We start from the raw sequence: 23,214 nt of genomic DNA, 5'->3' as shown, positions 1-23,214 counted from the left end.
AAAATACAACAAAGCACTTCAAAACAACAGGCCTGGTGTGAACATTAATGTATGAAAAATAAATATGAATCTTACTTATCAGTAACAAATCACACGAACCACACAGACTCTGACTGTAAACATTCTTGCTTCAGCTTCCAGGCCGTGGTCGGGAAGCACTGGGGAGACTTTGTTTAGCAGACATTCATGTTCACATCGGGGCTAACCCCTTTTACCCAGCAGTTGGGAAGCAAAACTTGGGTCTTTAGGAGCTACCGCATCTATTCGTAGACAAACTGAAACCTACACTGTACACTTACTTACTACTAGGGCTGTCAAAGTTAGAGCAACAATAACGCGTTAACGCAAATTTGTTTTAACGTCACTAATTTCTTTAACACATTAACGCAACTTGAGACTTTTAGGTTGTAGCGAGCTCAGTTTTAAAGTTTTAAAGCGAAGAAACTGGCATCATATGAAACTAGAAAACCTAAGGAATCCATTGGTACCAACCATGTCACACTAGCTTGTCGGGAAGGAGGTTACATAACACTACAAACTATTACTATTCTACAAAGGAGCTACGCTACTTTTACAACAATGTAATATGTAAACATGTGGATTACATCAATCTTCCGCGTGGCATGGCAAGTTTTCTTCTACTGTCATTTGCATTTGTCACGTGGAGCGTAGGGTAGTGGTCCGACCCTCTGGTTGGTAAGATTGCATAGCATTTAAAAAAACAACCTTTTTATCGCAGCTTTTGCAATTAAAAATATTGCGTTTTATTACATCACAATGCTGGTTTGAAAGCGATTGATCCGTCAGCCCTTCACTATGGAAACAAGCACATTTTCAAAGCACATGTGCGAAAAAAGCCATATTCCCAGAGAGTCTTACATTCTTATTCCAAAACTATGTGAATTAATATAACAGCCTCCGCTCTACTGGGAAGGCTTTAGAACCTGTCTGCAGGGATTTTGTTCCTATTCAGCCACAAAAGCATTACTGAGGGTTGGGATGTTGAGCAATAAGGCCTAACTCACAGTCGGCGTTCCAGTTCATCCCAAAGGTGTTTGATGGGGTCAGATCAGGAAACAATTCCCCTGTGATTTGTGCACCGATCCGAACCATGAAAAACAACCCTGAAGCAGAAGTACAAAAAAGTGAAAGTATGTGGAGACCCCTGTCCAACCAATTCCTAAATCACATAAAAAAAAAAATCAGCAGGTCATGTGACTTTGTGCAACCCCAACAATATCACTATTAGTTGTTGCATCTATGCAATTGAATGGAAATGAAGTAGTCTGAATATACATTAGACCGGCACATACGGGTACTTTGCAAAAAGTGAAGGCCGCACCCACTTTTCGGGGAGAGAAAACCAAAGATCCCATAGATGTCAATGCAATTTCATGTGTGTTTGGATTATAATTTTGACAAGTTCATATGCATTCATCTCTTGTTATATAAACATTTGTTTTATACACGTCTAATAATTATTCTGCGACCTTACCTGAACCTGAGCGTTCGCGATAACTTAATAAATTAAGGTTGATCGCCGCCATGTCCCTTCAGTCTTCCCCCGTCCAACACAGTGGCTGGATATTGGTTTTCCATACATCTCTACATATTTGATTGAATCATGTTAGGCTAAGGGCTGTCTGTAAATAATCAATGTGTTAATAGCCAACTGTTTGATCTATAGGCTGAGATTTAGTTGGAGACGACAGTCTGATGCTGCTATATGATTAATGTATGACTGTATTACTGCAGCCGCCTCCCACTCAAGCTAACGTTAGCTAGCTGTGCTAGTCACTGCCACCAGCATCATTTAACGATTTCCCTGACTGATGTATGTGCCTCAGATCTCAGTGTGAACGCCTCGGTTAACCCGCTACACAACAGCTTTTTGTCTCCTGTGACGGTAAGTTTATTTCCCCAAAAAGGGAGCGCAACCTCGGCGTTGACGCCATGCTGGTCTGGTCTATAGCTTGGAGCCATAAAGCCCCTCAATTACATATTTTTTAGGACACGACAGGGGAACAAATCGGAGATCAGCGTTATTGGATTAATTGTTGGTGCAACCAACTACCCAGCAACTCTTCGGCATAGAGTTATTACTGACGCTGTTATTGTCTATGAGGGGCGTAAGATTGTATTCCCCCAAAAGGTGGCGTGGTCATGCAAGGCTACTCTGGGTGACGTATTGCCGGTCTGGTGTATAGATAAAGCATTATAATAGGAGAGCAAAAGATTCAATGTAAGCTGAGGCAGAAGAATTGGGCTGTCCGCGTCAAATCTAACACTCACCACGACAGCACATTTCTATCAGCACCATCAGGGTCTAACCATCGTGCTAACGCTGTAAGAGCGCTGATTGAAACAGACTCCAGCCTCATGCTTATCTGATGAGCAAGTGGTGCATGTTGAACTGATTAATAACCTGCCACGCACAGCTGTATAGTAATAATAATGGATTAATTTCCCCTGACCGCCATAAAACCCACCACTTTCCCTACAACCATCCCAACCACCAGCAGCCTCTCCGATGTCACCAAGGAGATGGACCATGAGTATGTGCTCACGGACCAAATCCTTGCTTGTCAGGGGGCACACGTTTCCAATTTTATAGATATTACCACATATATGAAATCAAGCTGATATGTTATCTTGCCTTTCATCTGTGGATGATGCTTCAGGAGTTATTGGATGTTATCTATACTGTTCACTGTCAGGATGAATGAATACAATATAATCCTCGTTCAATTTAGATGCTCTCAATCATTTCAGCCTCCTACCTAGCACTCAGCAGTATATATGCACAGTATATCCTGAGGGCAAATATATGGATAATACATGGGAAATACAGATGAATAGCATATTAACCAACCACCATCATCCTCCAAATCAGCTTCAATCTCTTTGACACAGAAGTCTCTGAAGCTGTACAGAAAGGATGTAACACCGTTCTTTCAAAAGATATTTCCTTATTTGGTGTTTTGATGGTGGAGAGCATTGTCCAAATTGTGGGTCTGAAATCTTGGATGGCTTGAAGGAGTTCAACTGGGTTGTGATCTGGTGACTCAAGTCTGTCTTTGGTTATGGTTAGAAAAAGATCGTTGTTTTGGTTAAAAAAAAAAAAGATAGAAACTGTAGCTTACATTCCACGGAGCAATGTCTCCAACCTCTTGATGCCCCTGCTTGGTCTTAGCATGCCGTCTGCTGTAAAACACAAACACGCCCCTCAGCAACGTATCCTCATACAACGGCTCCTATGATATCTAACGAAACATTCCTAATTTTTTGTGCGTTTTCTTACGAATATCCAGCAACATGTGATTCACGTTTCAATTTCTGCTCGTTACATACATACGGTCTTTTCAAAATAAACTTCTGTCTTCACAGGAAATAACTTGGTTAGGTTTAGGCAACAAAACTACTTCATTAGGTTTTGGAAAAGATTGACTTGGTTAGGTTTAGGCAACAACATTTTTTCATTAGATTTAGAAAAAGATCAACTTGGTTAGGTTTGGTAACAAAACTACTTTATTAGGTTTAGGAAAAGATTGACATGGTTAGGTTTAGGCAACAAAACTACTTCATTAAGGTTTAGGAAAGGATTAACTTGGTTAGGTTTAGGCAACAAAACTACTTCATAGGGTTTAGAAAACGATCGACTTGGTTAGGTTTAGGCAACAAAACTACTTCATCAGGTTTAGAAAATGATCAACTTGGTTAGGTTTAGGCAACAAAACTACTTAGATAGGTTTAGGAAAAAATTGACTTTGTTCGGTTTAGGCAATAAAACTACTTCATTAGGTTTTGGAAAAGATTGACTTGGTTAGGTGTAGGCAATACAACTACTTAGTTAGGACTAGGAAAAGATAGTGGTTTGGGTTAAAATAACACTGGAAGTTTCGTAACCTATGTACGGAAGTCATGTAACAAACATATCAACATTGACTTCTGGTTTCACACGGGGTGCAAACACCAGTCTCCTGGGCGAAAGTCTGGTGTTTTTTGACCCACCCATCCACCCCGACGTCCTCCCTATGTGTCATTTGTCACTCTTTATACTTCCTGGTTCGCAATTATTATTATTAATGTGGATTACATACAAACTGATTTCATGTATACAAATTACAGTGCATTACTTTTTGTAGGTAGAGCTGTGAACAGTGTATGAGAACAGCATGCCCTCAGAGACTGAGAGAAAAACAAATCCCTTCCTTCTGATAATAATGGTAAAAAAAAAAAAAAATTAAATTACTTGACATTATTTTGACAGGAAAAGGGGATGGCAAATTCTGATTTAAGTTAAAAAAAAAGTCAATCAACAATTCTGTCTAAGACATTTCAAAGGCTCATTCCAAAGTTTGTTTGATTGATGATAACCATGTCAAAATGATAACGAGCCAGTTGGGACTTTACCGTATAACTTTGATAACTTTGTGGCTCCGTCTCACATCGGCAAGCACAAACACTGCCATCTTTATTAAACATAAAAAGGGAAATCTGACAGTAAATGGACTGGGACTTCGTAACAACTGAAGTGATCCATAAGTGATGTAGATAATGTGGAAACGAAGGGAGAGACCAATAAATATAAGGAACAGCGTAGGTGAAGCCCCTGAAGGTCACACCGACTTTACGAGGAGCGTTATGATTCACTTGTGCCGCATGCTGCACCACCCTCACAAAACACTGTGAAATACCGGCGTGTAACAATTAACGGAGTGAATCTGACAGACGGTGAATCAGTACTTTTCATTTTTTTTGTGTTACAATCTTAAATTATTGTTCATTGAGTACTTTTTTTACATTGAAAAAAAAACTTTTTGCTTCATTGAAGGAAAACGTTGATTTATCCAAATACTTAGTGGATCACGGTTGGGTGTAAAATAAATGAAGATATCATATTAACTCATTTACTTTTGCAGAAGTTTTCTCTGTTGCTGCCTCTCTAGAAATGTTTTGATTTGAGGTGGCAAAAATATGTATTTTATGGTCCAAAAATGGTAGAAATAAAAAAGAAAATACATTAAAAAACTAAATCAACATTGTTGTGCTTATAATCCACATTTTAGGTTTATGATTTTTTAATTCTTAACTGATTTTCAATGCTGTTATTTCTTTATAGCTAAGTGTACAGTAGCAGTTTTCAGGTTAGTGGACGCTGGGGCCATTTTAATATACAGTTCAACCTCCCTGTCCCTGCTCTTTGGACTGTGTACGTGACTGCTCTGTTAAACACAAGTTTTTTTTTTATTGTTTTGAAGAGATAGAGATATAACCCACTGGGATCTGAGCAGAAAATAGCAAAGACTCCTTCATTCAGGGTTCCCCCTCATTATAATCTGCCTTCGAGGATCGAAAGTCACACTGTGTTTGATTTTCTCTGATGAGCATTTGGGGAATACACCTTTTACCTTCTTTTGGGAAGGTTGGAGCGAACGCTGCTGGAAATGTCAGATGAATAATCATTCATGATGAATGAACTGCTGGGCACGGTTAAAAGGGGAACTATACCTTGAGGGGGAAAAAAAACGAGAAAATGTAAATCAAGTTTTCATGTACTTGTCATATTTTTGACAGTGATTTTCTCTATACATTTCAAGACAATCTCGTGCCACGTGCGGGTCGAGAGACATAAGCTGTAATGTGATTGTATTTGTGTACCATACGCGTAATAATTCAACATTTTAAAAAGAAAGGAACAATATAATGAGTATTTTGCAGCACATTTTTGACCTAAACAAATTTGGCAGCAAATTTTCGAGATAAAAAAAAAAAAAACTTTGTCCAAAGTTATCGCTGAGTGGAGCTCAAACAATACATTAAAGAATAGGATAACTCTCAAAGGAAAACCTATTGTGTATTAATGATGTATTTTTCATTTAACTGCTAGGTAATGTGGACAATATTATTTTACAAATATGATTACATTTGTTTATCTTGCATGATTATCCAGGTAGTACGCTCTTGTCGCTGCTCTTGAATCAAACATGTAGGCTGTATAATAATAACTTTGATTAGCGGTAAGCTGTGCTGGAAGGCATTTGTTTATTACACCACTCCTCACGTACTGTATAAATTCCACTTAATGTATAGCAAAACATATGGTGTTACAATCTTGCAAAGAGAAAACGTATCCGACGGCAACACATTTAAATTTAGCACAAACAGGTTCTCTCTTCTTATTGAAAAGAAAAGCTGGATAGTTGAATTCAAGCCTTTCAGGAATTTCTCTCACTGCTATTGTGTGTGAGCAGCAACTGCTAAGTATGAACTAAAGACTAGTAACAGCAGTATCACTTCATAATAACCATCATTTATAAATGGTAAATTGCTAGTTAATAAAACTTAGTTAATAATAATTTTACTGTTCACAAACATTGAAATGATAATTAATGTTTACTAATTATTAGTAATTACATTATTAGTAATGCTATAATTTGTTATTTTAACAGTTTATTGTTGCACACAATATTTTATATATCATATATACGTATCTGTTCATGATTAATACATTATTTGTAAATATTATAAGATTGTAAAAAGTATTTACAGAGATATTTGTAAAACTTTAATGGTTTATAAATCATCTATAAACATTATTTGTATGGTTATTATAAAGTTGCAACTGATGATTATCATACCTTGTTAAATGATTAATAAATACTTTGTAAAGCATCTATAAACATTATTTAGATTGATAATTAATACTTCGTCAATTGTTAATAATTGGTTTCTGGTCCGTCTATCTATGTAATGTTTTAGATATTTTATAAACTTTTTATTAATTGTTTACAAATCATTTGGTAATCATTAACAAATAATTCATATAGTATGTCAAATGTTATAATGTGTGCAATGAACAATCAATACATGTTTTACTAATGCAATCAGAATCTAATTGTTATTGTTTCTTCTCAGCTATGATACAATATATCATTTATAAATTAATTGTTTCATATTACCCAAACTAATGATAAAATAACAGAAATTTTAGCAGCAGTAGTACTGTAATTAGTTAACATTATTCATTATTATTCCATTGTTTGTTTACAGTAAAATAACTATTAACTAAGTTTAATTAACTATCAATTAACCAGGTCTAAATGATGGTTATTATAAAGTGTTACCGTAACAGCTTATTGATTTTTGCATGTTGAGACACATGGCAAAACTATTTGAAGTGTTGTTAGTTTTTCCATCTTTTTTATTCACGCTCAATACATCTGCGGGGCCGTGACCTCACAGATTCAGACACAGTTTTTCCTTCCTTTTCGGACGGCAGGACTCAGCAGGGATTGTTAAATATTACAGATGCAGTGCACCTAGGGCATTAGAAAATATCTGTAATTCCAGAAAATTGAGCGCTATTCCCCCAAAGTCGAGGTAAGAATTTGCCTATCTCCGTATTTTGTTGGACATGTCTTAATAAGCAGAAATCTCCATCCCAGGAGCGCGCCCAGCAGGAGAGTGCTTACCACAGCACTCATATTAGTGTGTGTAAGGAGAGAAAAAAAAAAAATCAGACGAGAATAGTTAACATTGGGTACAAATGAGGGTTAGAGTTGTACTTTAGGCGGATATGGAAACATATAGAAAAAACATCATAGTGCTGTACATCAGATCTAATGTTCTCTTCGAGACTCACCATGAGCAAACAGCACATGAGTACAGTGTCTGGGGAGCTTACTGGTGCATCTCTGATGGATCAGTGAAATTGCAGCCAATTTTAGTCCACTATGTTTATGTACATATTCCTTGTGAGTGCCTCGTAGAAACTCTCTACCCCTGAGTGTATCTAGCTCCTCCTAACCTTTCAATCGACAGGGTTGTTTACAGGAAAGTGCTTTGGGTCTGTGCTGCAGCCACTTGGGTTTTGGGTTTGTGAAACACATGGGATGTTTGTACTTTAACTGAGTCAACAGTTTTGTTGCTCCATTGCCTCTGACAAACGTGTGGACTGTGGTCTCTAATGTTAGTAGATTGTCTTTTGACAGAATGGGAATTAAGCTTTCCTTTTGGAACACTAGAGAACTGGTCTAAGCACTTAGTTAGACATTAACTGGGATGTTTAATAGGGTCTTTACTCGGATCATTAAATGTGTGAAACGCAGGATTGGGAGCATTTCTATTGCCTCCACACGGCTCTCAAGATGGCGACGGCTGAGCCGGCGGCTCGTAGCTAACAGTGCTAACATCTATTATTTTCATTGCTGATTAATCTGTCAACTTTTTTCTTGATCAATCGATTATTTGTTTGGTCTATAAAATGTCAGAACATGGTGAAAAATGTTGATCAGTGTTTCCCAAAGCTCAAGAGGACATCCTAAAATATCTTGTTTTGTCCACAACTTAAAGATATTGAGTTTACTCTCATAGAAGGGTAAAGAAACCAGAAAATATTCACATTTAAGAAGCTGGAATCAGAGAATTTTGAAATTTTTTTCTTTAGAAAATTACTCAAACCAATTAATCAATTATCAAAATCATTGGCAATTAATTTATTAGTTGACAACTAATCTATTCGTTGATTAATCGTTGCAGCTCTGTCAGTGGTTTTTGCAGTTGTCATTAAACCAGAGCCTAATTAGTTATATTTCCATACTTGTTGTAACTATAGCAACACTGATAGTGTCCCTTGATATATACCTTGATATTCTGAATGTTATTAATGATCAAATGAATTCATATTTTCAGATAATTGCAGCTGTAACAATCCCTCTAAATCCTCTGAATCCCTTTCTTTGTATCCCCTCATAATCCTGAATGTCATGTTCATTGTGAAAAGCAGAGACGTCCATTTTACCAACCACGAGCACTCAAACACATACTGTAGCACTACTTGAGCATAAGTGCCACCAAGTTGCCGCGTACCCCCCAATGTAGAAAGAGAATTTAATTAGGTGCTTAAATATTCAATAACCCCTCTCATTACTTAAACCAAGAGGCCCTCTGCATGGATTTGACAAAGAGCCAGGGCACACAGTGCGTGCCTGCTAGTTGAAGATAGTAGCGAGCCTCTACCATTCAACCAAGACACTAAGGAGAGGAGGCAATACACCAGGGACAGGCAGTTCCCGCTAATGAACCATGAATTTAGTATTAAACAAGGTCCTCCTTGCTAATGTTACAGAAAGTGATGTCAAAGATGTTGCAGCTACATTCTGAAATTGTTTCATCACCCTTGCCCGTCAATATAAGTGGGGAAATCTAAATGTGTAGTCCACCGTTAATTATTCCCACAGTTTTGACAGATATCGGAATTTCTGATAGGGAAGGAAATCAAAGATGTAGAAAGTGTCATAATTCAGTCAAAAATCGTGAAAGTTCTTTTACACGTCTGTATAGACCTTTTACGTGGTGTGCTAAAAGAAGAAAAAGGAGACAGGAAACAGTCTGGCTGTCCACAACATCAGGGTAACCTGCGGAACTTATGACCATTAGTGGCACTATGGAGAAATACGAGTGGGTCCCTGGTTTGTTTGCATGTGTACCATAGATTGTATTTAAGAAGGGGCGTAGTCACCGTCACGTCACCCATTGGTTTGTTAACTAACATTTTGAAGCCTTGAGTTTAGCATTTTGGCCATCGCCACCTTGTTTTTTTGCCGTCGCCATCTAGCTTTTTGGCTGTCACCATCTTGGTTTTTGGCCGTCGCCATCTTGTTTTTTTTCGTCGCCATCTTGGTTTTTTGCAACCAGAAGTGACACGAGAGGGTGGAGCTAAGTACAACCTTAGCTTTCATGAACTGAAAACACACCGTGAAAGGGTTAAAGTTCTAAGATGAAAACTTGGACTACAGCCAGACTGGACAACGCTGTGGTAGCGACCTGTCAATCACAAGGTAGCCCCGCCCTAAAGCATCCCCTGCTTTATGGTCTATTTGACTCTAAATGGGACCATAATTCACTAAATGAACATCATGCTGTATTGAAGAAGACTTGAAACTAGCGATTGAGACCATAAACTCATGTTTACAATGTTTACTGAGGTAATAAATCAATTGAGAATAGACTCATTTTCTCATAGACTTCTATACAATCAGACTTCTTTTTTGCAGCCAGAGGAGTCGCCCCCTGCTGGCTGTTAGAAAGAATGCAAGTTTAAGGCACTTCCGCATTGGCTTCACTTTTCAGAACCGGAGGTTGCCCCCTGATGTGTAGAAGAATGCTCATGTACAGCCACAACCACGTGGGTAAAGAGATACACACTACCACCGCCTGCAGAGGGCAGCATTTAAAATGTATAGCCCATGCAAGCCATCTGAAAAGACTGCTAGCAAAAGTAAACACGTACGTAAATTATGCAGGTTTCAAAATATAAGTTTGTAAATGCGTTTAACAGGTTTGTAGGCCGCAAGGATACGCACAGTGTATATTGGAGAGAAATATTGTTTTGAAAATTAAATGTGTTAGTTCTCTATAGGTTACCTTTATAAGCAAGATGTGTGTTATTTTCTTTCAGTTTTCAATGTCAGCTAACACAGCATTACCTGTCTTGCCACATACTAAATATCTGTCAATTTGAGGAATATAAAGCAACTAACAAGAACACATACAGAGCAGCCTGCTGTACTAGTGACATCCATCCATAATAGATTCAATAAGTGAACATCTCCCACCTTGGCACTGCATGGCAGCATTGCATGTCTTAATTTTGCTGAGGTGTAGGAATGATTGTCTATTGTCGGCCCGTGGGAAGATAAACCTGGGAGGAAACTGGCACACATGGCTGTTTCTTTTAATTGCTTTTAATTAGGTGGAAGGAATTAACGGTTCAAGAGAGAGACACTGAGATGCATTGACTTGTTCTTCTTTAAAAATATTGCTCTAAAGGCTGCATTGAAAGCTAAGTTTATAAGAAGTCAATACCGTGTTTCCTAACTTTGCATTCCTGTAGAATATAATTCTTGAGAAGCTGATACAGTCTACCTGCAGAGCCATTTTAAAATACAACATCCTTCCACAAAACCCCCCTCAGAGTCCAAAAAATATATAGATATAACTGTCTATATGTCTTGTCAGCGAAGTCTGCTCTGTCAGTATGTAGATTAAATGTTGTTTTCCTTTTTCAGAATTTCACCCCGGCTTATATGCGTCAAATCTCTGAAATGGTAAGACCTTTTCTGGGGCTGTTAGCATTTTGAAGAAAGTGCCTATTATGCAATGTGTTTACGCTCAGGGGGGCTTCTCCCCGTATCCTCTGAGTTTTCATTAGCTTGGAGGCGGCCAGAAGAATATGAGAATGGTCTGAACAGTGAATACATCTCACAGCTTTGTGGCTCCTCGATGGCCAGGAGCTTATACTTTCCTCGAGAAGCCGAGCTGGTATTTCCATTTTGCTTCAGATTTATGGCCAGTGCACGGTGGGGAAAACAAGCCACCAGGTTGGAAATGGTTTCGAATGAGAGGCCCAACACTAATCTTGATCTTGTCGCGCGCTTAATTCTCAGTTGTAATCATTCCCTGAGAAATTAGGTAGATGATACACATGGGGTTTATTCAGCGGGAGAAAGAAGTTGTACTGTAGGCTCCCTCACATTTGGATGTGTTTATCAGCCACTAAAGGCTGGCCCACATTAAAGAGTTAACAGATTTTTGAAAATGTGAGAGACCCCAAGCATAACGACATGTTATGTTAAATTGAACATTTTTGTTCCTATAGTGTGTGGTGTGCAACGATTTGGCCAAAACAGCACAGCACACACTAACAGATTCCATTCATGAACAACAAGAGCTAAGACTTAAAAAAGACAGAAATCTCTCGCGATCAAACGTGACGTTAGTCACAACAAACATGGCGGACAATAAGCAGGAAGAATTAGTCTTTTATATCTACATACGGAGCGGATCCTCTTCACGGAGCCGGTCGCCATGTTTTCACAGTAGCCCAGAACGAGCAAACCAAACTCTGGCTCTAGATAAGGCCATTCGCGTTTTCGCGTCAGTGGGTCCTACATGCTTGGCACACCGGAAAATATTCAGTTGATTGCAATCTGCAACCTCCCTGCTAGATGTGGCCAAATACTACACACTGCACCTTTAAATAAATTGTGAACAGAAAATGCAAAATGGAAAAAAAAATATTGTGATGCATGTTAGCGGTTAGCTCATCAGCTAAAGTAATTCACCAACTGTCCCTACGAGTAGTCGCCACGTCACCAAGGTCCCAGAACCAAATACTTCATGAAGATGTGTAGGTTTATTTTTCTGTGCAACGTTCTGGTGTGATTGATCTTTAATCCTGTATTCTGAAGAAATGAGATGAACCTGTCCGTCTTGTATTTTTGTTAAAGGTCCCATATTGTAAAAAGTGAGATTTTCATGGCTTTTATATTATAAAGCAGGTTTAAGTGATATATAAATACTGTGAAAGTATCAAAACGCTCAATACACAGATGAATACACACAGCCATATTCATAAACTATGAGAAAACTAATGTGTTGTTTGAACATTAAAGCACATAAACATGTTCTAGTAGATACCCAAAATACAAGTATGAACCTGAAGATGAGCATGATATGTTCCCTTTAAAGGGCCAATATATTGTTGCAAAATGGACACACTGCCCAGACTACTGGCTATGTAACACAAATCTAAATTAAACAATTAAATATGTACAAATTTATTTTTGCAGACTTGCAATTTCTTAAATAAACAGTGCCACAGAGGTTAAACACATGTAAGATAAACGTTTTCTTGAACAAACACAATCTACAGTGTTTAAGCAGAAGTACACTGAATTGCATCTTCAAGACACTATCTTTTTTCCTGATTAGCCCGTGTGTGTAGGTGGTCATGACTAACTGAAGGAAATCATACATATCTCAAGTCCCCTGGTCTAATCACAGCCCAAACCAGCGAGAAAAAAAAATACTGAGGGATTTGTTTCTGTTCCCAAAGACCATTTTGTGGTTAGAGAGCTGTCAGTGCTTCTTGATAGCAGCACAGTATTAATTAGGCCACTTTTAGGATACTCTCATGTTTTTAATGTTGAAAATATTTTTTTATCATTGGCTTATCATGTGTTGGTGTCAGATGAATCAATACTGTTATAGTCCATTAATCATGAAATGTGTAGGGAGGAGGCAGGTTTGTACAGTTTCTCCAGAAATTAAAAGAATACATAAAGAAATCATTATGCTGTGTATGTGACAACAACTGAAATATTAAACTTGTTTTCTTCTAAGCTGCATTAAGGATTTTATCTCAGCTAGGGAGCAGCAAGATTTAATTGTGTCAGCAATCATTCAGTAAGTACTGGTGGAAACTAAGAACTATTTCATCTGATGCAGGAGAAGCTGTGTGAAAATCGTAGCCTTTACCCCATTTTTTAACATCTCAATTTTCTATTGGCCACATTTTTATTACTTTGGGCAAAAAAAGGACTTAAGGCAGTACAATCTTCATTTCAACTGGAAAGACACGGGGCACCAACCTCATTTCTGCCATCTCTAAGCTCTCTGACCCTTTGGGAGGCTCGGGCACAATAGCTATTCATCCCTTTCCTCTGATACAGAGGCCCTATCCCATCACATCACTGGCACTCCCTGCTCCACTGCCACTGCAAAGACCTAGGACCTGTGCCTTAACTTGTTTCAAATTCCTACTCTCTCTCCCTGTAGCAAGTACATTTATGTTTCTTTTTGGTATTTAACCATCCCTAGCAGCATACAATACAAATATTGTGAATGTAGTGATATAGTTTCAGGCGTGTTCGTGTCAAGGTGACTAGCGTCAAGATGTCTTTGTGTTTAAGAAATCAAATCAAGAAAAACACAAATCCCCAAAAATCGATATCTCTCATGTTTGAGTGTTAAGTCTGGAGCTGGAGACAGGAAATGGTTAGCTTAGCTTAGCATAAAAACAGGAGAAACAGAGCTAGCCAAGCTCTGTCCAAATTTCAAAAATACGACTACAGACACCTCTCCAACTCACTAATTAACAGATTATATCTCGTTTGTTTCACCCATACTAAACCAGTAATGTATAAAACAACAATTTAAGGCTTCAGGAGGAGTTGTGTGTTGTAACTATCTCCTTGTCAACAGTTGAACAGAGTGACCAACTGACGCACAGCATTTTCAAGCCTTGCCGTTACAATGCGGTTCCATCGTGCCTGTACATGGAGCCAAACCTGGTCTCACCAAGTATGTCTGTCATCCTGTGCTATAATAGTACTGGGCTGATGGATAAACCAAGCCTCCAGGACGAGCGCCGGGCTTTAAATCCTATTTGACATAGTGACCAAACCGTGTAATTACTACTATTACTTAACTTCTGGGTCCGTCATGTGATGCCATTTGGCCTAAAAATATTTTTTCCTATGGACTTACATTGGGAAAGAAACATTTTTAAATCAGCAAATAATTTTTTTTCAAGTGCATCAACTTCCCAGTACGAACACTTGAATAGCCCTAATTTAAATCATTATGTCCTAAAGCTGGAAAATTCACTAATAGCCATATTCAGACTCATTGTCATGCTGTTGTTCATGTCAACGAGCCCAAGACCGAGCGGTCGGGAGGTGGGGTTGAAAGAAAGGTGATTGCATTCGCTCTATGGGCCCATGGATACGGAAGATTCTATACCAAAGAAGTCAAACTTTTTGGGGTTTTATGCACCACTGAGCATCTTTCATAGGAATGAACAAGCCCAACCTCCAACACTGTATCCAGTTCTCTTTATACATCCATGGGATAAACTCATGTCTTGAGTGTCAAACTCAAGCTTCCAATATACTTTCCGCATGGACACGGATTTTTGAATCGTGACAAGGAGACGTTTGAATCTTTTATACTCTGCGGATTTCTCCTTGCGGCAAACAGACATTCTCAAAGCTCCTCAGAGTTCTCAGTTTTTGCTGCACATCGGCATCCGCATAGTTAAAAAATATGGATGTGCGTGGATGGGCGAAAACATGACGCACGGAACCCCTGCGAAGGGGCCGTGTCTGATGGTGTGACGTCACTTTTGCCGTGCGTACACTCGCGACCCTCACGGATGCGGCAGGCATAAATCAAGCATAAGCTAGGCTAACAGCAGCCTGACCAGAAGATATGAGATTGATATTGACCTTTTCACCTTATACTCTATACTATAAGAAAGCTTAAGAGTCGATTGCCAAAGATGTTGAACTATTGGTTTAGAAAATATGTCTCTCCAGATGGTGATATATAAATCTGTTTTTCAGTCAAAAGAAAGACATACGATTTCACAAATTTCTGCTAACTGGAAATAGTACAAGATGAAAAAAAAAAATGTTTGTGCACCATCATCTTTTTTTAAGGGATAGGTTTCTCATCATACACCGCTTTGATGACATTATAGCAGTTAAGCTGTACTGTAGGTTTAAGCACCAGTGCAGAAATAGGAATATTAATGCTCACCGAGCACTGTGAGCTCCAAAGGCTTGTGCAGCATATAGAGCAGATATAACCCTGCTCTTTTCCTCTGCACACAAGAGGATTTTATTGTGTAATTCTACATCAAGTATCCTTGTCTTGTACTCAGTGGTTGGAAATACTGACACGTGTTAATACATGTAAAGCCCGTATTAGCCTTTCCATAAACTTATACTGATGTGCAGTGAAAACATGTAGATAACTTTCATTCACAAATCCATCTAAGCTCAATTTCCAGCAAGAACTTTGATGATATACAGTCTTGCAATGTTGTCCTGTTGGAAGAAATTTCCTACTGAGTATAACTAATCCAGAACTGTTGTTAAGCATTTGAACAAATTATAGATGTTTTTGTTTATCTCGTGAGTTCAGGCTCAGTGTTGGCTTTGCTAAAGTAGTAACACAAGTTTCCAATACTACTTATTATTTAAGTGAGTTCTTCATCCTCTCTCTGTCCACATGACGTATTTGGTCCAATGAGCATGCAATCCTCCGTCTCCCAGTGTGCAGCAGAGCATTTCTTCTCCTCAACACTTTCTTCCACTGTCCGATATGTTCTCCCATCTCTTACTTTAGTTAAATCTGACTTAAATGCACAATGTTATCTATATGCTTTGATATGGTTTGAGTTTTTAAACTAAACATTAGCTTTTGGCATTCATTTTATATTACATTAGGCCTTCCAAGTTAAATTATATTATTTCTTTGTTTTGACCAGTAGTGAGTTTATTATGTTGCTACGGCAGTTTTTAAATACATGATATTATTATATTCTTTTCTCTTATGCAGTAAATTAGAAGGGCTGTCAGTCGATTAAAATATTTAACACACATTTAACACAACACTGACACCTTAAAGGCAGATTTGTCAACTATTTAATACTCTTATCAACAGTGGAGTGGGAATATATGCGTGCTTTAAGGAAATGTATGTATATCTTTATTATTGGAAATCAACTACCAACATAAAAACAATGACAAATATTGTCCAGAAACCCTCACAGGTACTGCATTTAGCATACACAATATACTAAAATCATAACATGGCAAACTGCAGCCCAACAGCTGTCAGTGTGTCAGTGTGCTGACTTGACTACGACCCAAAACTGCATGTGATTATCATAAAGTGGGCATGTCTGTAAAGAGAAGACTCGTGGGTACCCATGGAACCTATTTTCATTTACATATCTTGAGGTCAGATGTCAACGGACCCCTTTGATAATTGCAATGCCAGTTTTTCAACGCCAAAATTTAGCGTAAGTTTGGAGCGTTATTTAGCCTTTTTCGCAAAAGCTAGTATGACACGATTGGTACCAATGGATTCCTTAGGTTTTCAAGTTTCATATGAAACCAACAGAAACTAGCTTTTTAAACTGAGCCCGCTATAAACCCTAAAATCCCCTAGTTAGTGGCGTTAAAACAAATTTGCATTAACGTGTTATTATTTTAACTTTGACAGCCCTATAAAATAGACAAACTATTTCTGTGCTCCCCATCCTTCAGCATTTGTCACCGTGTCCACTGAAGCAGCAGTCATGCATAGCAGGTAGAAACTGAAAGTGACCTCATTCTCGTTCTCCAAATACCGCTGGGGGCGGCCCTCTGTCTTGGCCTGGTAAAATGTCTGCAGGGTGTCGCCCTGGTGAGCTTTTAAGTGACAGAATCTAATTCTCAGCACATCAGTCAAGAGGGGCACTGGAGGGAACCCACTGTGTGAGCGGGCACTGGTGAAGGTAGCACAATTAGCTGAAGAGGTCTGATTCTCCCTCTGTCTTTTTCCTCACGGCCTTTCCTCGCCCTGGCAGTCGACTTCCGCGAGGGTCAGAGTTCGGCTCTGTGAAATGCTTGCCAATGGGCTGTGAACGTCTCCAGGGAAAGACATGACGTTTCTGTGATATATGCAAGGCTAGCCTTTACTCCAGACTGCAGTGAATGGTTCTTTAATATATTTCCACTGTGTGAATCTAATTTTAATTTTTAAAAATCAGGTTATAGAGCCGGTTGCTGTTGTTGCTCCTCAACTCCGGAGCATCATCCCACAACGTCTCAGAGTATGCAAATCAGTGAACATCTTTAAAAAGAAAACATCTTAACACTCAATTCACTCACGACTCTCTTTGTTTTATCATAAAACATCACAATGTGAGCAGAAACCCAAGACAAAAAGACAAAAGACCAAAAGCTAAAGTTTACCTATCAAAAGCTTTTCATCTCAAGTTGCCTGTCAAAAAGCACAGATAATCCCTTCCCCAGCAAAGGAAAAATAATAGCCCACACACCAGTATCGCTTTGAGAGTCTCAAGGGACCGTTGCTATATTCAAGAAAAAGGGTCATGTGACCAACAGGGGCCTTACAGTATAAGTAATGTTAGCCGGGCTACCAAAAATAGCTTAGGCTGTCTTGTGACTTGCAAGTCGTAGACCTTTGAGAGTTTCCCACATTGCTTCTCATGTTTGTTAACAACTCTGCCAGCCCCACCTACCTAATTTGCATACTGTGGGACAAATTCACAAAAGGATTGCATGACTTTTGCAGCCGCAAATAAGACAAAAAAAAGCTGTGCAATTCTCAAAGCAGCCGCAAAGGGTGAAATGAACCGCTAACTGCACTGTCAAGCAAGTGTGTCAGGGCTCCTGTGCTATTGGCACATATATAATTTACGTAATATGCACACATTTCTATGCAAATGAGCCTCATTGCTAAAATAGTCCAATTCACACTCGGGTCCCAACGGGTTTTGGGCTCAGGCTGACTCTCATCCCTCACAACGACACATCAAGACATCAAGCACATTTATAATTTGCCACATGGATTATTGCAATCAGACGCAAAAAAAAGGGTAGGTTGAACTCAGATGCGAAACTTTATGGGCTTGTTTGCTCTGTTATATCATTAGTGCAACATCTTTCATGAAGCGGACCTTGAGACGAGACAGATAGCTGTTGCAAATGATGGACAATTCATGGTGCTATCAGCGGCCGCAATCCATTTATTTCTGAATTGGCCTGAGTCTGATCTCAAAACGGGCAGAATCTAGACAACATAAAAGCAGGACATTTATTAATGCCATGTTCAAAGCAGGATCTCATGATCAGATGTCATTGTCCAGATTATGTTTCCAGATATAGACTGCATGTTATTACCAGCTGTAAATGGGGTCAATGTCAGTCATAGTTATCTGGTTATCTGGTTATCTTATCTAGTTATCTATCTCAATAGATATCTGAAAGGATGAGGAGCCAGAGTCTGAAGTGATTGTGTCAACCTAAAAATGCACCCGATTTGACTGTTATCAGGCCCTTAAATAGGCGTTATCAGTCACTATAAGCACCATAGATGTGGGTCATTAGGGGCCTACTACACCTACTATGTTGTAAACGTAAAAGTGAAACTTAAAAGCGACACATTCTAACATGTTGTAAAACTGAATGAAACGTCACATTTTGAACACAAACAAAAGGTTTCTTTAGGTTTGGGCAACAAAAAAACAAAAAAAAAACAGGTTGGTTCAGGCAATAAAACTACAACTTTTTAGATTTAGGCAAAAAAACATCTTTTTTAGGGAAAAACATTGTGTTTTGGGTTAAAATATCTAAGAACACAAGGACAACTTCACATTGTTGGTTTCACACGGGAGGCAAACACTTGTCTACTGGGTGAAAAACCTGTGTTTTGTGTCCCATACATCCACGATCTCCATCCCTTATGGAGTTTCACATTGTCTATACCACAGTGCCTGACTTCCACTTCTGCTCCTGTCATAATTACTAGAGGTCACTGTCTTGTTCTTTTATACCTTTTTTCGGTGATCTACCATGTAAATAGGTGATAAAACCTATTAGTGGGTGTAGTTGGCCCCTATTGACCCACATCTATGGGGCTTATAGCGACTGATAACGCCTATTTAATAGCCTGACAAAAGTCTAATCGGCTGAAGAATCATTCAAATTTTTTGCATTACAGATGCGCTTGGACGTGATCTGTGGCAACCAGGAAGGATCTAGTGTTGTAACGGGTTTCAAGCTTGTTTGCATCATTGTTACTATTGAGCAACACATTTTACTAAAGTCCCACAAAGGTTGTAAACTTGGGCGCACAGAGATGTAACAATTAGTGCTACATGTTCCTTGTTGTGGCTGGTTTACTTATTTTTTCATGTTCCTTTCTCATTATTATTATTACCCATTACATTATATGAACAAACTAATTAATTGCAGTTTTGTACATCAGACCAAACAATAGGTTTTCGAGTGGTGCATTTTATTTTTCTTTGCAGATCCCCATGAGGTATTTTTGCAAGCTTATCATCCTACAGAGAGACTCAATTTGTTCTATATAGCAGCGAAATAATTTTCTCCAAGAATAAAGACACAATTGATGCTGAACTGCGCACAAATAATACATTTCTCTTGATAGATGGCTATTTTTTATCTTTGGAAAGTGGCTGTGGTATAAACAAGGTAATAACCTCTGAGGTCTTCTGTTGTCGAATAAATAATGCTCTCCTTGGAGGCAAAGAACTCCCTCCAGGGCCTCGGTGTCAAGCAGACACCTCAGAGGGTGTTATCGTCTGCCACACAAGGAGTGGAAAACAGGTATTACTCCATCTGTATACAGAAAACTCAAAATGTCCATGAACGGAAAAAAAGCTCCCCACTGATAATGTTGTGAGTTAAAGAAAAAAAACATGTCTCAAATTAATTTCATAGCAAACCTGACTCAGTGTTGCCTCAGTTTTCAGAGGGAAATCATTTTTCTCCTATTAGCACGGCGTAAACAAAACTCTTATCCCTGCAGCCTCCTTTGTTTCCAGACCTGTACAAATGTAAAAAAAAAAAAAACAGAGGAGAAGATGGTTTTATAACGATGATAAATGTGCATCCTCACTTGCAATGAGATGCAGTGGGTGCGGCACAAACACGTTTCTTCAGATCTGTCTCAGCCATTATTTAGGCCTTCAAATGAATACAGATCAGAGGTTGAAACAGATCTGACAGGTGTCTAAAGAAGCAGCTGGTGCCAGCGTTTGCCTTTTGCAGCCTGTACATCCATAAACAGTGATGGCGGTGGGATTAGGATGACTCAAATTGTTGCAATGTGCGAGTATTACATGAGCCTATGAGATTCAAGAAAAATGTCAAGATATCTGTTTTTTTGACGGACCATGAGAACGTCTTCTGGTGATTTAAAAACAAATTAAATCAATTCCAGTGTTAAAAATCCACACAAATATGCAAGAATTGTAATGGGATCCTCAAATTGAAAATAAAAAACACACTCTTTAGTCACAGGACGCATGGGGAGGAATCGATATCTGAGGAAGTAACAAACCCCCAAAGAGTATATTTAGCTACATGCAACCTGACATCTGTTGTGCTAACAGCCAGAGAGAGACCCGCTACATTCCCTCCTGTTCAACTTCAAATGGAACCAATTACTTGACTGTTTGCTTTCTGGTGTACAAAGTGGTATAAGACAACAGACCTCACCACATTGTTTCCCTCCGCTCCCCCTAAAGCTGCCGTAGATAACTTTAGAGCAAGAATGTGAAAGTTTAAAAAAGAAAAAAGAAAATCAATCCCCTCCCTTCTTAAACTCTGTCTTCATGCCAACTTCGAGTGTATGCACGGGGTAAACTTAAATAAATGTAATTAATTTTGAATCTTTTATGCACAACGCAGCTCTGCTCGCTCAATTTAACTGTAACTAAAACATTCATCAGCAAAATTAATTTTGCTTTGTTTTTCTGCACAAATCACCCAAAGCGGCAACAAACACATTGTGATGTGTACAGAGAGAATCAAGCTTCACTGTGTATCGGAGACTCGGCGTCGCTCCATTAGAGTTAGGCACACCGAAAGAAAACTTTCTTAAAGGGACTGTTTGTAAGAATCAGAATTGCTTGTTAACAGCAACACCTGTGGCCGTTAAATCAACGAAAGTCAGCGTCAGACTCGCGCTTGTGCTCGCTCTACATAGACATGAACGAGCATCGCTCAAAACAGTGAGGCGACACACGTCAGCTACAACCACAATATCACTCTATATTTAACCAGCTTGACAGTAATGTTAGCTGACCAGTCGAAGGTCTCTCCATGAATCAATGCTGATCCTAGTGTTGGCTTTTCCTGCCTCAGCCTCCCGACCGTGGCCGGAGGGAACAGGGGAGACACCGGCACCCGATGGGAGACGATTACGTTTCTCTCTGCGGAGCCCCGTCACTTCACAAGACACGAGAAACCTCTGTTGGTCTGGATGAGCTGCAGCAGTTATTTCTGCAAAAACGTCCACTGTACATTCACTAGATATTCTCAGAGCTACTAACCCTCCTGCAGTGTGTAGTGTGCATGCACGTGAGAGTGGAGCAAAATAGCGAGAACAAGCGGTGTGTGTGAGTGAAGGCAAGCAAGCAGAGGAGCAGAGTACAGCAGAGACTCCGGAAAAAATTCACCAGAAAAAAAAAAAAAAAAAAGTATTGGATAAATTGAATATGTGGTGGGGCTAGATGAAAAGTCAGGGGAACACCAAAGTTGCCCAATGTAATTCTATGGGAAAAAGTATTTTTGGCCCACTTGCATCACTTGACGGACATGTAGTACCACCGTTTGGCCACTACGAAAATTTGCTTCAAAGCCTGGCGCTCTTCTTGGGGGCTTCAATGACACCCAATGTTCTGTAAAACAGAAATATCGGCCCAATAAATCACCCAACTGACATATCAGTTTGACCCTAATATATTCATTGCCAGATGTGCGGTAGCCCATTAATCACACAAGACAAAGCCCTGTGAGGACAATACAGTCAAATGAAACAATAACAGGGCTGTACAGTGCCACATATACAGTATGAAATCACAAAAGAATGCGACTTCTGTTCTATCAGTACGAGAACTGCGAGGAGAGCGTAGTGACGATACATTCATGTCATACACGTGACGAGTATAACGCAGACCTGCCGATGTGCATTCAACCTGCACTGGACGTGTTTATTTGAGTCAGCTGTTACTGTTTGTCCCTGTTAGTAGAGAATCCAGTCTGCAGTGTAGTTCATACACTTCACGGAAAAACCTGAGAAGAATTGTGGTGTAACACCGGGCTTCATGATCAAAGAAAGTTTTTGCATCACTTCAACATTTCAGTCCAAGCTCTCATGCCCTTGAGAAGCTTGAAAGACTTCAATGCTGTTGTGCCCGATAGAGTCTGCATCACAAGGAATCAAATAATGGACTAATATATATGATAATAAACAGATAAAAAACAAAGCAAATCCTCTTTCCCACCACAAATACTTGTGTACAACACATACAGTCTGAATCTCAGTAAGAAAAGGGAAACACTATAGTTTTAACCCTGTTTAAACGTAATTGATGGTTTTTGTAATACCTGGTTTTAGGGTCGGTGCTGCAGCCCCATCAGCACTCCTACCTCCCACGTCCATGCTATGTGCATAGATGGCTCACATACCCCCTCTCACCGCTTGACCCCTACTAAAGTAGGGCCAAAGGTTTTGCCATTTTGGAACTAATGGAATTAATGGGCATTAACTAATTAACTTATGGGCACCCTGGGCTTCTAACCCCCAAAAGGCACAACTACACCACACTGTCAACCGTCATACCAAATTTGAAGTTCCTAAGTTAAATAGTTTTCGAGTTCTGCTCCAGAAACGAAATTGAGGTCGAATAAATCACAGTTTTAGGCCAAAATTTCAAAACCTTTTGGCCACCTTGGACTTCCAACCCCCCAAAGGCACGAGCAGACCACACTGTCAACCATCATACCAAATTTGAAATTCCTAAGTTAAATAGTTTCC

The 23,214-nt window shown here is 39.1% G+C and overlaps 1 long non-coding RNA gene across 1 annotated transcript; it reads right to left on the bottom strand.

Annotated features, from left to right (window-relative positions):
- Positions 1–1,900: 1,900 nt before the first annotated feature.
- Positions 1,901–22,900, bottom strand: LOC119487101. The gene is made up of 4 exons (XR_005206644.1): positions 22,890–22,900; positions 10,804–10,808; positions 2,186–2,196; positions 1,901–2,102 (listed from the first exon to the last, which is right to left on the bottom strand). It is a non-coding gene; the product is annotated as an uncharacterized LOC119487101 (long non-coding RNA).
- Between the last annotated feature and the right edge of the window lie 314 nt (positions 22,901–23,214).

Source organism: Sebastes umbrosus, chromosome 4 (assembly GCF_015220745.1).
Source record: "Sebastes umbrosus isolate fSebUmb1 chromosome 4, fSebUmb1.pri, whole genome shotgun sequence".
In the NCBI taxonomy this organism is placed as follows: Eukaryota; Metazoa; Chordata; class Actinopteri; order Perciformes; family Sebastidae; genus Sebastes; species Sebastes umbrosus.
The sequence above is the reverse complement of the archived record's forward strand: the minus strand, read 5'-3'. Positions and strand labels throughout refer to the sequence as shown.